Below are 13,160 nucleotides of genomic sequence, written 5' to 3'. Positions count from 1 at the left end.
TCAAACATTAATTCATGTTGTCTTTGCATCACACTTATAGAGCATGGACATACGCTCTGTACACATACACGGCAAACATTTTCATCCTTGTTTTACAGAAAGGAGGAGTTGAGGTCTGACAGCAATGACCTGCCTAATAGCCATGGACTGTCATCGTTGGCCAGAGCTGGGACCATGCCTTCTGAACGGCTGGTCCGGCACTCTTTCTGTTGTATGGCTCTGCATCTCAAGACTTTATTATTACTGAGGCCGGGCGTGGTGGCTCACGCCTGCAATCCCAGCACTTAGGAAAGCAGAGGCGGACGGACCACTTGAGGTCAGGAGTCCGAGACCAGCCTGGCCAACATGGCGAAACCCTGTCTCTACTAAAAGTACGAAAATTAGCCAGGCATGGTGGCAGGAGCCTGTAATCCCAGCTACTCAGGAGGCTGAGGTAGGAGAATCACTTCAATCCGGGAGGGGAAGGTTGCAGTGAGCCAAGATCACAACACTACACTCCAGTCTGGGCAACAGAGCGAGACTCCGTCTCAAAAAAGAAAAAAAAAATACTTCATTATCACTGAAGTACATGCACTGTTTTATACCTCAATGTCAAAACCTTAAATACCTTGTTAAAGTACAAATGGAAAACAGCACCAAGCCTGTGGCTCTGCGATAAGAAAAATACACAGTCACTGAGATGTGGGCACTCAGAGCAGATGTGTGAGGCTGACTTCTGTCCCAATGCCACAAGCAGGGCTGGTGGTGCTCATTCATTCATTCCCTCACCACTCAGCCAGAGTCTCTGCAACACCTACTTTGCCAGACAAGGTACTGGGTGCTGGAAACTCAATGGGGACAGAACAAAGTCTGTGTCTTCATGGAGGACGCACCCAGATGAAGGGTGATCCACTTCTAAGCTGAAGAAACCATCCTCAACGTTCTGAGTCGAGTCCTCAAAGCGATGGATTTTCTCCACTAACTAAATAGGAAGCCCTGAGTCTCTTGAAAATAGTCTTAGGCCAGTAATTCTCCCACTTGAATATGCACCTAGGTCACCTGGGGATCTAGGAGGCAGATTCTGATTCAGTAGGCCTGGGGCAGGGCCTGAGACTGCATTTCTCGTTTTTTTTTTTTTTTTCTTTTTTTTTTCTTTTTATTTTTGAGAGTCTTGCTCTGTGGCTCAGACTGGAGTGCAGTGGTGCGATCTCGGTTCACTGCAACATCCGCCTCCCAGGTTCAAGCGATTCTCCTCCCTCAGCCTCCCGAGTAGCTGAGACTACAGGTGCCCACCACCATGCCCAGCTAATTTTTGTATTTTTAGTAGAGACAGGGTTTTGCCATGTTGCTCAGGCTGGTCTCGAATGTCTGACTTTAGGTGACCTGCCCATCTCGGCCTCCCAAAGTGCTGGGATTACAGGCATGAGTCACTGCGCAACACACCCCCCACAACCCCGCTGCCATGAGACTGCATGTCTAACAAGTCTCAGGTGACACTATGCTGCTAGCCTCAGATTACCTTTGATGTGGCAGAACTGCATGAAATCCCCCAGGCTCTGGTCCACCTGTCCTCAGCCCAGCATCCTGGTCAACAGACTGCACTGCTCCACCCTCAAGGGCTGTCTCCTAACAAGAACTTAATTATTAAGCTGAAAGCCTGAATTGGTGCTAAATTTAGGTTTCTTTAGCTCCACTGCAAGGCCCATGGATGGGCAACTGGTAACTACAGTAAGATGCCCCCAGATTTGTTTTTTTCGGTAGGGGCTAGTATGGCACATAACAGACAGGTCAGTGGAGTGCTGAGGACCCCCAGTGCTAGAACCACGGGGTCTGTTAAAGTGCACCTGAGGAGGCTCCCCACACGTCCACTCGACCTGACAAGGGCTCACTGTGGGGCTGTGTTTCCAGAAAGGGATCCTGATCCAGACCTCAACAGAGGGTTCCTGGACCTCATGCAAGAAAGAATTTGGGGCAAGTCCACAGAATAATGTGCAAGCGAGCTTACTCAGCAAGTGAAAGAATGAAAGAACAGGTTACTCTATAGACAGAACAGGGTGTTCCCAGAAGCAAGAGAAGGACCATGTCCAACTTAGGTGCAATGCTTGTTTAGACATAAGACAACAAAGCAAAACAAAGTCACAGGGAGATGTGCCTACTACAAGGGCCTGGGACAGAGGCTTGTTAATCTTTGTAGAACTGCTGTCTTTCACAAGAATCTATGCTATTATCTTTAAGGTGAAACTTATGGCCAGGCGCGGTGGCTCACACCTGTAATCCCAGCGCTTTGGGAGGCTGAGGCAGGCAGATCACTTGAGGTCAGGAGTTCGAGACCGGCCTGGGCAACATGGTGAAACCCCGTCACTACTAAAAACACAAAATTTAGCTGGGTGTGGTGGCACATGCCTGTAATCCCAGCTACTCAGGAAGCTGAGGCACGAGAATCACTTGAACCCAGGAGGCAGAAGCCACAGTGGGCCAAGATCGTGCCACTGCACTCCAGCATGGGCGACAGAGCGAGACCCTGTCATAAATAAATAAATAAATAAATAAATAAATAAATAAATAAATAAATGAAATAAAGTGAACTTATTATTAAACTAAAAATGCTTTTGTTCTTAAGATATTGGGACATCAGGACCTTTCCTGGGTCTATCTAGTAAACATTAACCTGTTCCCTTAACCGTAAACATCCTGTGACTAAGAATGCCTAACCTCCTGGGACTGCAGCCCAGCAGGTCTCAGCCAAATTTTAACCAGCCCTTGTTCAACATGGAGTCACTCTGGTTCGAGCACCCCTGTCAACTCGAAGGTAAGGAACCAATACAAGATACAATTATACAAAGGTGTGAGGAAGCAACAGTGAGGACAGGCGAGAGAGAGTCAAGGAGCAAAAATATCCATGTACCCCAAGCTTCAGTGACCCCACAAGAGAGGTGTGACAGTCACTACCAAGATGTTCCAACCAATGGCTCTCACCTACTCAGAGCTCAGCCAGCAGCCTCCCTGGAAGGCCTTCCCCTAGGGTAGGGGTAGACTAACTTTCTCTGCAAAGGACCAGAAGGTAAACATTTTTGGTTTCACAGGCCAGGCCATCTCTCTTACAACTATTCAACTCTGCCACTGTATCTTGAAAGCAGCCATGTCACCAAGTACTCGCATTTTTCTAAGAGATGGCTTAATTATTTTTGTCTCTCCTCTTATCGTTCCTCTGGTTCCCTGCTTCCTACTTAGCCCTTGAGAAACACAAATATAGCCTTTTATCCGCCCCTCCTTCACCAGACACTCCCTACAGGGCAAATTCATCTAACTCCTCAAGAGTTAACAGTTGATTTACAGACCAAAGCATGCCCAATACAGAACCCTCACCCACCAGGAGGTTGCCTCGAGAGATAATAGTCAAAAAGCATGCCTGCTACTCCCACCCACCTGGGGAGTTTTTGGCCTAGTCCTGCCCACAAAGATGCCAGCAGTCACCAGTTCAACCGACAGACAGCACAGTAGATAAGACACCAAGCTAACACATGGACAGCCCACCTTGCTTGCTTCCTCCCCTGCCTTTTAAATGTGCCTGCTTTCTGCTCCAAAAGCAAAGCAGTACATTTAAAGGTGGGATGCCTGTGCTTCTTTCCCTAAGCAACTTGGAAATAAATCACCTTCTTTGTACCAGATCTTGCTCTTGTTAATTGGTCTCTGGAAATGATGAATTACTAACCCATGAGCCATTTACAGCCAGAGACAATATATAAACAAATGAACATGGTTATGTTCCAATAAAACTTTATCTATAAAATAGGTGGTTTATTTGGCCCATAGGTCATAGGTTGCTGACCTTGTCTGAGGAAGTGAGAATATGCCCCCAAACCACATGGCAGGCACAGCCTGGTTGTTACTGTCATCTTTCATCAGCAATAAATGGGTTCCCTAGTTTGCACACCTGTTTATTCTGAGTTTCATCCATATGACATAGTCCCAAAGAGGCTCACTCCTCTGGGGGCAATGGTGTGTGACTTTTACCTCCTCATATTTAGGATAAAAAAAATGAATAAATAAAATACCAGAAACAAATGGTTGACCTGACTGTGAACAACAGAACGGACACCACCTACTTATCCACCTAAATCAGCAAACATGCAGCAGGCACCAAAAAAGCACCACTTAGTTATTTTTACAAAATCGAGTTACTCTTCTAATCCACTAACAAGTTACTCCTCTGTGAGGAAAAGTGCCCTACTGATACAGAAAATGACATTTTCATAGTCTACCTGGTGATGGTCCTGCTCCATCATTCTTTTTTCTTATAAACACAGAGTCGTGATTCCCCAACTACAACGCTATATTAAAAGTCTCACAGTATGTTGCTGAATAGAAAATGCTACCTTAAAAAACCACATACATGGCCGGGCACAGTGGCTCACGCCTGTAATACCAGCACTTTGGGAGGCCGAGGTGGGCAGATCATGAGGTCAAGAGATCGAGACCATCCTGGCTAACATGGTGAAATCCCATCACTACTAACAATATAAAAATTAGCTGGGCGTGGTGGTATGCACCTGTAGTCCCAGCTACTCTGGAGGCTGAAGCAGGAGAATCACTTGAACCCGGGAGGCAGAGGGTGCAGTCTCAAAAAGAAAAAACCACACACACTAACACTATTTTGGGAAACATATAAACATAGACAGGCCTGGGGTGAAGAGAGACACAAAAGTAAAATAATCATTCCATTACCCTTGGCAATGAACATGCCTCAAAGCAGCTACCTTACTAATTTCCTGTGGGCATTTATTGCATGATTTTTGACAAAATCAAAGCATCAAAACAAAGCACCAATAATCTGGCAGCATCCCTGTGATTCCTGGTTTATCAAAGTGAAAAACTGATGAAAAAGTGAACGATCCCTGCTAAACTACTAGCTCTTTGTGACTCTGCTGTTTTTGGCTGTGGCTGTCCACGGTCCCCATCACACAGGCTTCATCTCACAGAGGCGTCATCATCATCTACCTCCTCTCCTTTAACTTGCCCTCCTCCTATCTACTCTCTCCTACATCCACCCCACCCTGAATCCATACAACAAACGTGGACTGAGCACCTGCTAGCTGCTCACAGGCATTGAACAGTGAGCCAAACAGACAAAACCCTTCGTGGGGGGGGCATTCCAGAGAGAAGAGACAGACCATTTACACACATCGGTTATCAGATAGTGATGAGAGTGATGGACAAAAATAAGGCAGGAGAGGGAAGGAGTCTCAGTAGGAGTGGGAGGTGTCATTTGTAAAAGGGGAAGAAACTAAGGAGGTGAGGGCACGAGCCCATACATTAGGGCAAAGCACTGGAAGCAACGTAAATGTCTAGCTGGATCAATTACAGTACAGCCTCATGGTGGGATACTGTGAAGCCTTTAAAAAGAACCTAAGGCAGATCATAATGCGCCAAGACTGAAAAGATCTCCCAGGGGTGCTGTTGGGGCACGTGTGTCATCTGCTAACCCCGTGCAGGGAGAAGGCAACACAGACAGTCATTGCTCCAGCCAAGGAAGATCAGAGAGAAAGACTCCCGGCTGGGCGCAGTGGCTCATGCCTATAATTCCAGCACTTTGGAAGGCCGAGGTGGGAGGATCACCTGAGGTTGGGAGTTCAAGACCAGCCTGACCAATATGGAGAAACCTGTCTCTACTAAAAATACAACATCAGCCGGGCATGGTGGCACATGCCTGTAATCCCAGCTACTTGAGAGGCTGAGGCAGGAGAATCACTGGAACCCAGGGGGCAGAGGTTGCAGTGAGCGAGACGGCACCATTGCACTCCAGCCTGGGCAACAAGAGTGAAATCTGTCTCAAAAAGAAAAGACTCCCAGAGAGTAGGACGTGTTGCCGAGTGGCACAGAGGTGGGGAGTGGCACATTTGTGGGTATCTACTATGGACCACACAATGTGCAAGACACTATTCACACCATCCTCACAACAGTTCCCTGTAAGCAAGGATCCCCACTCCCTTTAGACAGGTGACGAAACTGAGGCTCAGAGAGGTAGAGAAACTTGGGGGTCAGTGGCACTGCTGGGACCACACAGATCTGACGGCAAAGACTGCTTGTTCTAGTGTATCACCCAAAGAAAGAGTTGCTTATGTGAAAGTCTGGGAGGCCGTGGAACCACAGGTGCTGCACCCTGTACCCCAAGGTCCGAGAACAGAGCAGGGCCTCACAGTTTCCTCCGGCAGTAGGACACCCACAGTGCTCTTCCATGCCCTACTATTTTAAGGCACTAGTGGGCTTCCTGCACAAACAGCTCTTATCTTAGAAGAGCCTATCAATGGAGTATCTGAGTTACACAAAGTCAAAGTCAATGAACAAGCCTTTACAGACTTCACCAGACTCCACTGACAAGTCCTCTGCTGTTGCCACTTGGCCTTCGTCCCTGCTCAGGTTACAGAGCTATACTAGGTCAGTAATTCACTTAAAATACTTCACTTGGAGCCAGGTACAGTGGCTCATGACTGTAATCCCAGAATTTTGGGAAGCCGAGGCGGGTGGATCATTTGAGGCCAGGAGTTTGAGGCCAGCCTGGCCAATATGGTGAAACCCCATCTCTACTAAAAATACAAAAATTAGCCAAGCATGGTGGCACATGCCTGTAATCCCAGCTACTCGGGAGGCTGAGGCAGGAGAACTGCTTGAACCCAGGAGGCAGAGGTTGCAGTGAGCCAAGATTGTGCCACTGCACTCCAGCCTGGGCAACAGGCTGTCAAGAAAAAAAAAAAAAAAGACTTCATTTGGCTTCAAGAAAGTACCATCAAGTCAGGTTTAATCCATTTGAGAAGTCTGGGATGCAGTGCCCATTCCAGATAAATTATCACCAACAATGCAAGTAATAAGGTCAAGTTCACAGGGCCATCTAAATAGCAGAGTCAAGTTCACATCCGGGTCTGATACCAAAGCCTACACCTTAACCACCATCAGGAGTGACCCCTCAGTGCCAGCTACTGGCTCTGGGTTAGACACAGAAAACTATCAAAGCCAAGCAAAGCAGCTAGTTAGACAATGAAATCTGTAAAAAGCCTTCCAAACCTAAAGGTTTTGATCCTATTCTCTGCTCTCTAGGGGTTTAGAATAAAATCTTCCTGAAGGCCAGGCACAGTGGCTGACACCTGTAATCCAAGCACTTTGGGAGGCCAAGGAGGGCAGATCATTTGAGGTCAGGAGTTTGAAACCAGCCTGGCCAACATGGTAAAACTCTGTCTCTACTAAAAATACAAAAATTAGCTGGGCGTGGTGGTGGGCACCTGTAATCCCAGCTACTCGGGAGACTGAGGCAGGAGAATGGCTGGAATCCGGGAGGCGGAGGTTGCAGTGAGCTGAGATTATGCCACTGCACTCCAGCCTGGGTGACCGAGTGAGATTCCATCTAAAAATAAAATAAAATAAAATCATGCTGCAAGGTTTTTCGGCTGACAACATGCAGAAGAAATTAGGACAGGTGACAAGAACTGTCTCCTTGACCAAACTTTAGTCAGGCTCCTCTGAGCCCTCTTCTCCACAAGGCCTTGGTCTGCCAGGTCCAGTTTTAGCACAAATCCAGAAGAGAATCCCTCACCCTCGATATCTAATGAAGTTCCTCTTAGTAATATTCTCTTGATGGGGTTCAGGACCCACTAGCTTAAAAAATGGCACCTTAGTATACTGAATATTTTAAGCTGAAGGAATTCCACTAACCCCCTCACCTTGCCCATGGGCTGTAAATCCCCAGCTGGCCTTGCCATTCGAGAGCTGAGCTCCATTCCATACTGAAGTCTCTCTCTCTCCTACTGCAGTAGCTAAAAGAAAATGTCTTGCTGTTTTTTGTTTTGTTTTGATTTTTTTTTTTTTTTTTTTTTTTTTTGAGACAATCTCGCCCTATCGCCTGGAATGGAGTGCAATAGTGCGATCTCAGCTCACTGCAACCCCCACCTCCCAGGCTCAAGCGAGTCTCATGTGTCAGCCTCCAGAGTAGCTGGCATTACAGGCATGCATCACCATGCCAGCCAATTTTTGTATTTTTAGGTTTTGCCATGTTGGCCAGGCTGGTCTCAAGCTCCTGGACTCAAGTGATGCGCCTGCCTCAGCCTCCCAAAGTGCTGGGATTACAGGTGTGAGCCACTGCACCCAGCCTGTCTTACTGTTTTAAAAAAGTACCCATGAGTGGCACACCGGCACATGCCTGCAGTCCCAGCTACTTAGGAGGCTGAGGTAGAAGGATCGCTAGAGCCAGGAAGTTTGGGACCAACATGGGTAACACAGTGAGACCCTGTGTCAAACAGAAAAAATTTTAAAAAGCATTGGATACAGGCTGGGCATGGTGGCTCGTGCCTGTAATCTCAACACTTTGGGAGGCCAAAGCAGGAGGATCACTCAAACCCATTAGTTCCAGACCAGCCTGGGCAATATAGGGAGACTCTGTCTCTGCAAAGACAGCCGGCATGATGGTGCACACCTGTGGTCCCAGCTACTCAGGCGGCTGAGCAGGGAGGATCACTTGAGCCCGGGAAGTCAAGGCTGCAGTGAATCATCCAGCCTAGGTGACAGAGAGACCTCTGACCTCTGTTTCAAAAAAAAAAAAATTTAAAAAGGCATCTGATGCAATTTTTCTTTAACAAAAGACACAGCTACTAATTCAGGGGGGACCCTTCCTCTCTCTGGGCCTTCACGGTCCATCTGTGAAATGAGATAGTAGAGCTTATTAAAGGGTCATTCAGTCCTTTAAATCCTTTGATTTTCTGCTTAAAGAATAGGATTAAAACAAAATCCAGGCCGGGCGTGGTGGCTCGCACCTGTTAATTCCACCACTTTGGGAGGCCAAAGTGGGTGGATCACTTGAAGCCAGGAGTTCAAGACCAGCCTGGCCAACATTGCGAAACCCCGTCTCTACTAAAAATACAAAAATTAGCCAGGTATGGTGGCATACATCTGTAATCCCAGCTACTCAGGAGGCTGAGACATAAGAATTGCTTGAGTCCTGGAGGCAGCGGTTGCAGTGAGCCAAGATCGTACCACAACACTCTAAGCTGAGCAGCAGAGGGAGACTCTGTCTCAAAAAAAAAAAAAAAAAATTATTATCATCATCATCATCATCCAGTTAGATCTTTCTCAAATGAAAAATCTAGGCCAGGAGTGGTGGCTCACGCCTGTAATCCCAGCACTTGGAAAGGCCAAGGCGGATGGATCACAAGGCCAAGAGATCAATACCATCCTGGCCAACATGGTGAAACCCCGTCTCTACTAAAAATACAAAAATTAGCTGGGTGTGGTGGCATGTGCCTGTAGTCCCAGCTACTCAGGAGGCTGAGGCAGGAGAATCGCTTGAACCCAGAAGGCAGAGGTTGCAGTGAGCCGAGATCACGCCACTGCACTACAGCCTGGGTGACACAGTGAGCTCTGTCTCCAAAAAAAAAACAAAAACAAAAAACAAGAAAAAGAAAAGTCTATTTTACTCAGGTTAGTTTATCGTTTTTTCCTACAGAGAAAATGTGATTTATTGGCAAACTAGCTTCTAGATTAGAGAATACTCTTCAAGGTTATCTAACTCTGATTCATAGGAGTTATTTTATAATTCTGCATACTATGGGTAATAGCAATGCAAATACTTCTAGTCTAGACAGGCAAATGCGTGCTACCAAACGGAGGTTCATTTGACTTCCTTCCTCCTCTGTAGAGGCCAGTTTTGTCTTTCATTTGCAAATTCAATTCAGTATTTCTAATCTACAAATTGGTTGTACTTTGGAGTCTCCAACACCTCACCAAGTTTCCTCATTAATGAGTTAAATAAAATTCTTAACACATGTTCAGTTTTACATTTTACAGAGTAATGACTTTATCTGTTTTTTTTAGGAAATTATCTTTTAGCATTATGGAAAGTATAAGCAAGTAACATGTATTTCAAAAGAAGCAGTAAAAAAAAAAATGTTTTTAATCTATTAATGGTTAGAACTTCTAGGAAAGTAAATTTTCGTCAATGGTGGGCACAGTGGCTCCTGCCTATAATCCTAGAACTCTGGGAGGCCAAAGCCAGAGGGTCACTAGGGCCCAGGAGTTTGAGACTGGCCTGGGCAAGACAGTGAGACCCAGTCTCTACAAAAAAATTAAAAAGTCAAAAATGTCACTCAGTGGTTAATAACTTCTCCACATTTTTATTTTAAATGCTTATTTGGAATTTGAGTTTTCTTTCACCCAAATTACTATTTTTGAAACCTGGGACCAGTGCAGTCTGCAGCCTTTTCCCAAAATGACTGAGCCTAACTTTTATAGCTACATGCTAACTCAAGTTAAATTTTTACTTTAACTTTTACTTCAAGAAATTGAAGGGTGGACATTAACCTATAGAAATGTACAAAGAATGACATAAAACACCAGTTACCTATCATCCAGACCATTCTCCGTTATTTTATAAACCCACTCATCTTTTTTCTACATTACAGACGAAATTGTTCCTTCTGTCCCATCCCATCCTCCCCACACTGCAAAGTAACCACTATCCTAAATTAGCATTTCTTCCCAATCGATTTATTATAAAAAGATGTATACCCACTCTACAAGCATTTCCCTACTAATGGACATTTAGGCTGGTTCCAATTTTTTAAACCATTATAAGCATTTTAAACCATTATAAGCAGTGTTGCCACAAACAACCCTAATATCCTTCCCCTTGTATACAAATGTCTCTGGCTTCTTAGTATTTTCTAGAAGTGGAACCACTGATCTTAAGATATACCCAATCTGCTAGTGGCTATACTGTTCAAAGATATACTTGCAACCAGTAGTGAATGAGAATCTCATTTTTTTCAAATATTTATCATCTCTTGATGGTGTCAAACTTTGCAATTCCTAACCTGATGAATATACAATGATCTAATTATGGTTTCAATGAGCATTTCCTGGATTACAAGAAAATTTGAGTCTTATCATATGATTATTTAACCATTCAGATTTCAATACAGTCAATACATGTGACAACTTTCCCCTGATAAACTGGGATTCCAATTATGGTCTGCAAAGCAACTTGTGCAGTTAAAAAAAAATACATGCTGGACATTTCTTCAGAAGATAGTCATGGGCTGGAAAACTCAAGACAGAGTTTACTTCTACATATTTCTTACTGACTAAGGCTGGGTATGGTGTATTCTACCTCCTTAGAGCTCTCAAATCTTTTCTCTTCCCCTCCCACTGCAACTGTCTTTAAAACCCTCATGATTCTCCTAGGGATTACTGCAATGACCTCCCTATCCTTAGTGTGGCCTCTCTCCAACACTTCCACACTACAGAGTATCTGAGATACAGATCTACAGTAAATGTGGCTTCCTGGACATTCAGGATAACATCCAAATCTCTCACAGCAGCACAGGAAGCCCTGCAAGACATACCTCTCTATTCTCACACATAAAATCCACCACCCACATGAAATCCCTTACTGCACCAGACTCCACGACTCCAATGCAAAAGCATTGCTCTTTCTCCGCCTTCATCATGCTGTTTTCCAGATGAAACACTCTTCTCTTCCTTCATCTCACTAGGTCCTGCCCAGCCCTCAAACTCCAAGGCGAGACGTGGAGTAATCCCAGCACTTTGGGAGGCTGAGGCGGGCGGATCATTTGTCAAGGATTCGAGACCAGCCTGGCCAATATGGTGAAACCTCGTCTCTACTAAAACCACAAAAATTAGGCAGGCATGGTGGCAGGTGCCCGTAATCCAAGAACTCGGGAGGCTGAGACAGGAGAATCGCTTGAACCGGAAAGGTGGAGGTTGCAGTGAGCCGAGATTGCACCACTGCACGCCAGCCTGGGCAACGGAGCGAGACTCCGTCTCAAAAACAAAACAAAACAAACCAACAAAAAATCCACATAAACTCCATCCACTCAAGCCTCCCCATCTGTGCGAAGTCCCAACCTCTCCCACAAGTCAGCGTTAGATGCTGCCCCTGTACACACCAGCCCTTTAACGCTGGAACTGTTCACTAGAGATTGTCTCTCCCCTTTATGAAATAATCTCTGCTCAAAAAGCTTAGTAAGGCTCAGTGAATGTTTGCTATGCAAGTCCCAGAGTAAAGAAAGCTGGGCTACTCCATTCACCACATACCACAGGGCTAGTCACCTACCCTGGGCACTCCTTTTCATCTCTAAAACAAAGCACGGGACACAAAGTTTCTTCTTCCAGCCCTCAGATACTACAATGCATGGCACAGAACACTCCACGTAGGTATAACCTCAAATCTAACACGGACGGGGAAAAAAAACCAGTTAACTTTCACTTCCAATATTGATGTGGGTGGTCCTGAAACTCACCAGCTCAAACCTCCCAGAACCAGAGCTACCCTGACTTCTCTAAACAGATGTCTTTATAAGCCTGGGTATTTTTGTTGTCGTCGTTAATAGCCCTTTCCCACGGGTGCAATCCTCCACATTAAAAGCATCAAAAGTCTGAACTGTTCGCAGGTCGTAAAGCCTGGAACCAAGCCCCAGTCCCTGTTGGGGCCCTTGGCTGTGGGATCTCTGCAAATCACGTCTCCTCCCGCGCCTTAGCTTCCCCCTCCAGAGCGCTGCGCCCTTCCAGCCACAACACGCGTGAGAAGAGAGACCTCCACCCCCAGTACCACCAGAGAGGCCGCAGGGTTTCCCTTCCCTCTGGATTCACCGTTTCCCGAAAATCCCCCTCGCAGGATGAGAAACTGATTACTCAGAAAGGGACGGGAAAAATGAAAATCCCAGCCCTGAAGTCGAGAGCCTCAGAGAGCAGACGCGAGGCCCTGGCCTCGGGCGTGGGGACTGAACCTGGTTCTGTGTTGGGGCTCGCGGTTACCTGTGGCAGGCGACCGTGGTGGCAGTGGTGGCGGCGGCGGCGGCGGTGAGTGACTGCGCTGCTGGCGCCTGCGGGACCGTGAGAACTCGCGGCGGCGCGCAGCCTCACACCAACCACCCACGACGGCCGCACTGCTGTGATTGCTGCGGGCGCCGCAGCTCCTGGCTTAAGGGCCACTGCGCCGCGGTGACTGGTGGAGCTACGGGGCGCGGCATCTGCCAAAACCAATGGAAGGAGAGGATGAGGCCGGCGAGCCAAAGGGACTACAAATCCCAGTGTGCACGGGCAGGGGTTTCTGGACTAGGCGCGGGGGTGGAGGAGCAGTGGTTGCGCACTGAGCTGAGGTCGGGAAACCGAGGTACTTG

The 13,160-nt window shown here is 46.6% G+C and overlaps 1 protein-coding gene across 2 annotated transcripts in view; it reads right to left on the bottom strand.

Moving 5' to 3' along the window:
- Positions 1–12,949, bottom strand: part of LOC105467534 (legumain) — a 43,473-nt gene extending 30,524 nt beyond the window's left edge. The window contains exon 1 of one of the 2 annotated variants that reach the window (XM_011717187.2): positions 12,796–12,949. The gene's annotated coding sequence lies outside the window, so the exon portion shown is untranslated. Of the gene's footprint in view, positions 1–1,498; positions 1,590–12,795 lie in introns of those variants that run through there. The other variant, XM_011717188.3, reaches the window with a different exon arrangement.
- Positions 12,950–13,160: the final 211 nt, after the last annotated feature.

This window comes from Macaca nemestrina, chromosome 7 (genome assembly GCF_043159975.1).
Source record: "Macaca nemestrina isolate mMacNem1 chromosome 7, mMacNem.hap1, whole genome shotgun sequence".
NCBI classification, from domain to species: Eukaryota; Metazoa; Chordata; class Mammalia; order Primates; family Cercopithecidae; genus Macaca; species Macaca nemestrina.
The sequence above is the reverse complement of the archived record's forward strand: the minus strand, read 5'-3'. Positions and strand labels throughout refer to the sequence as shown.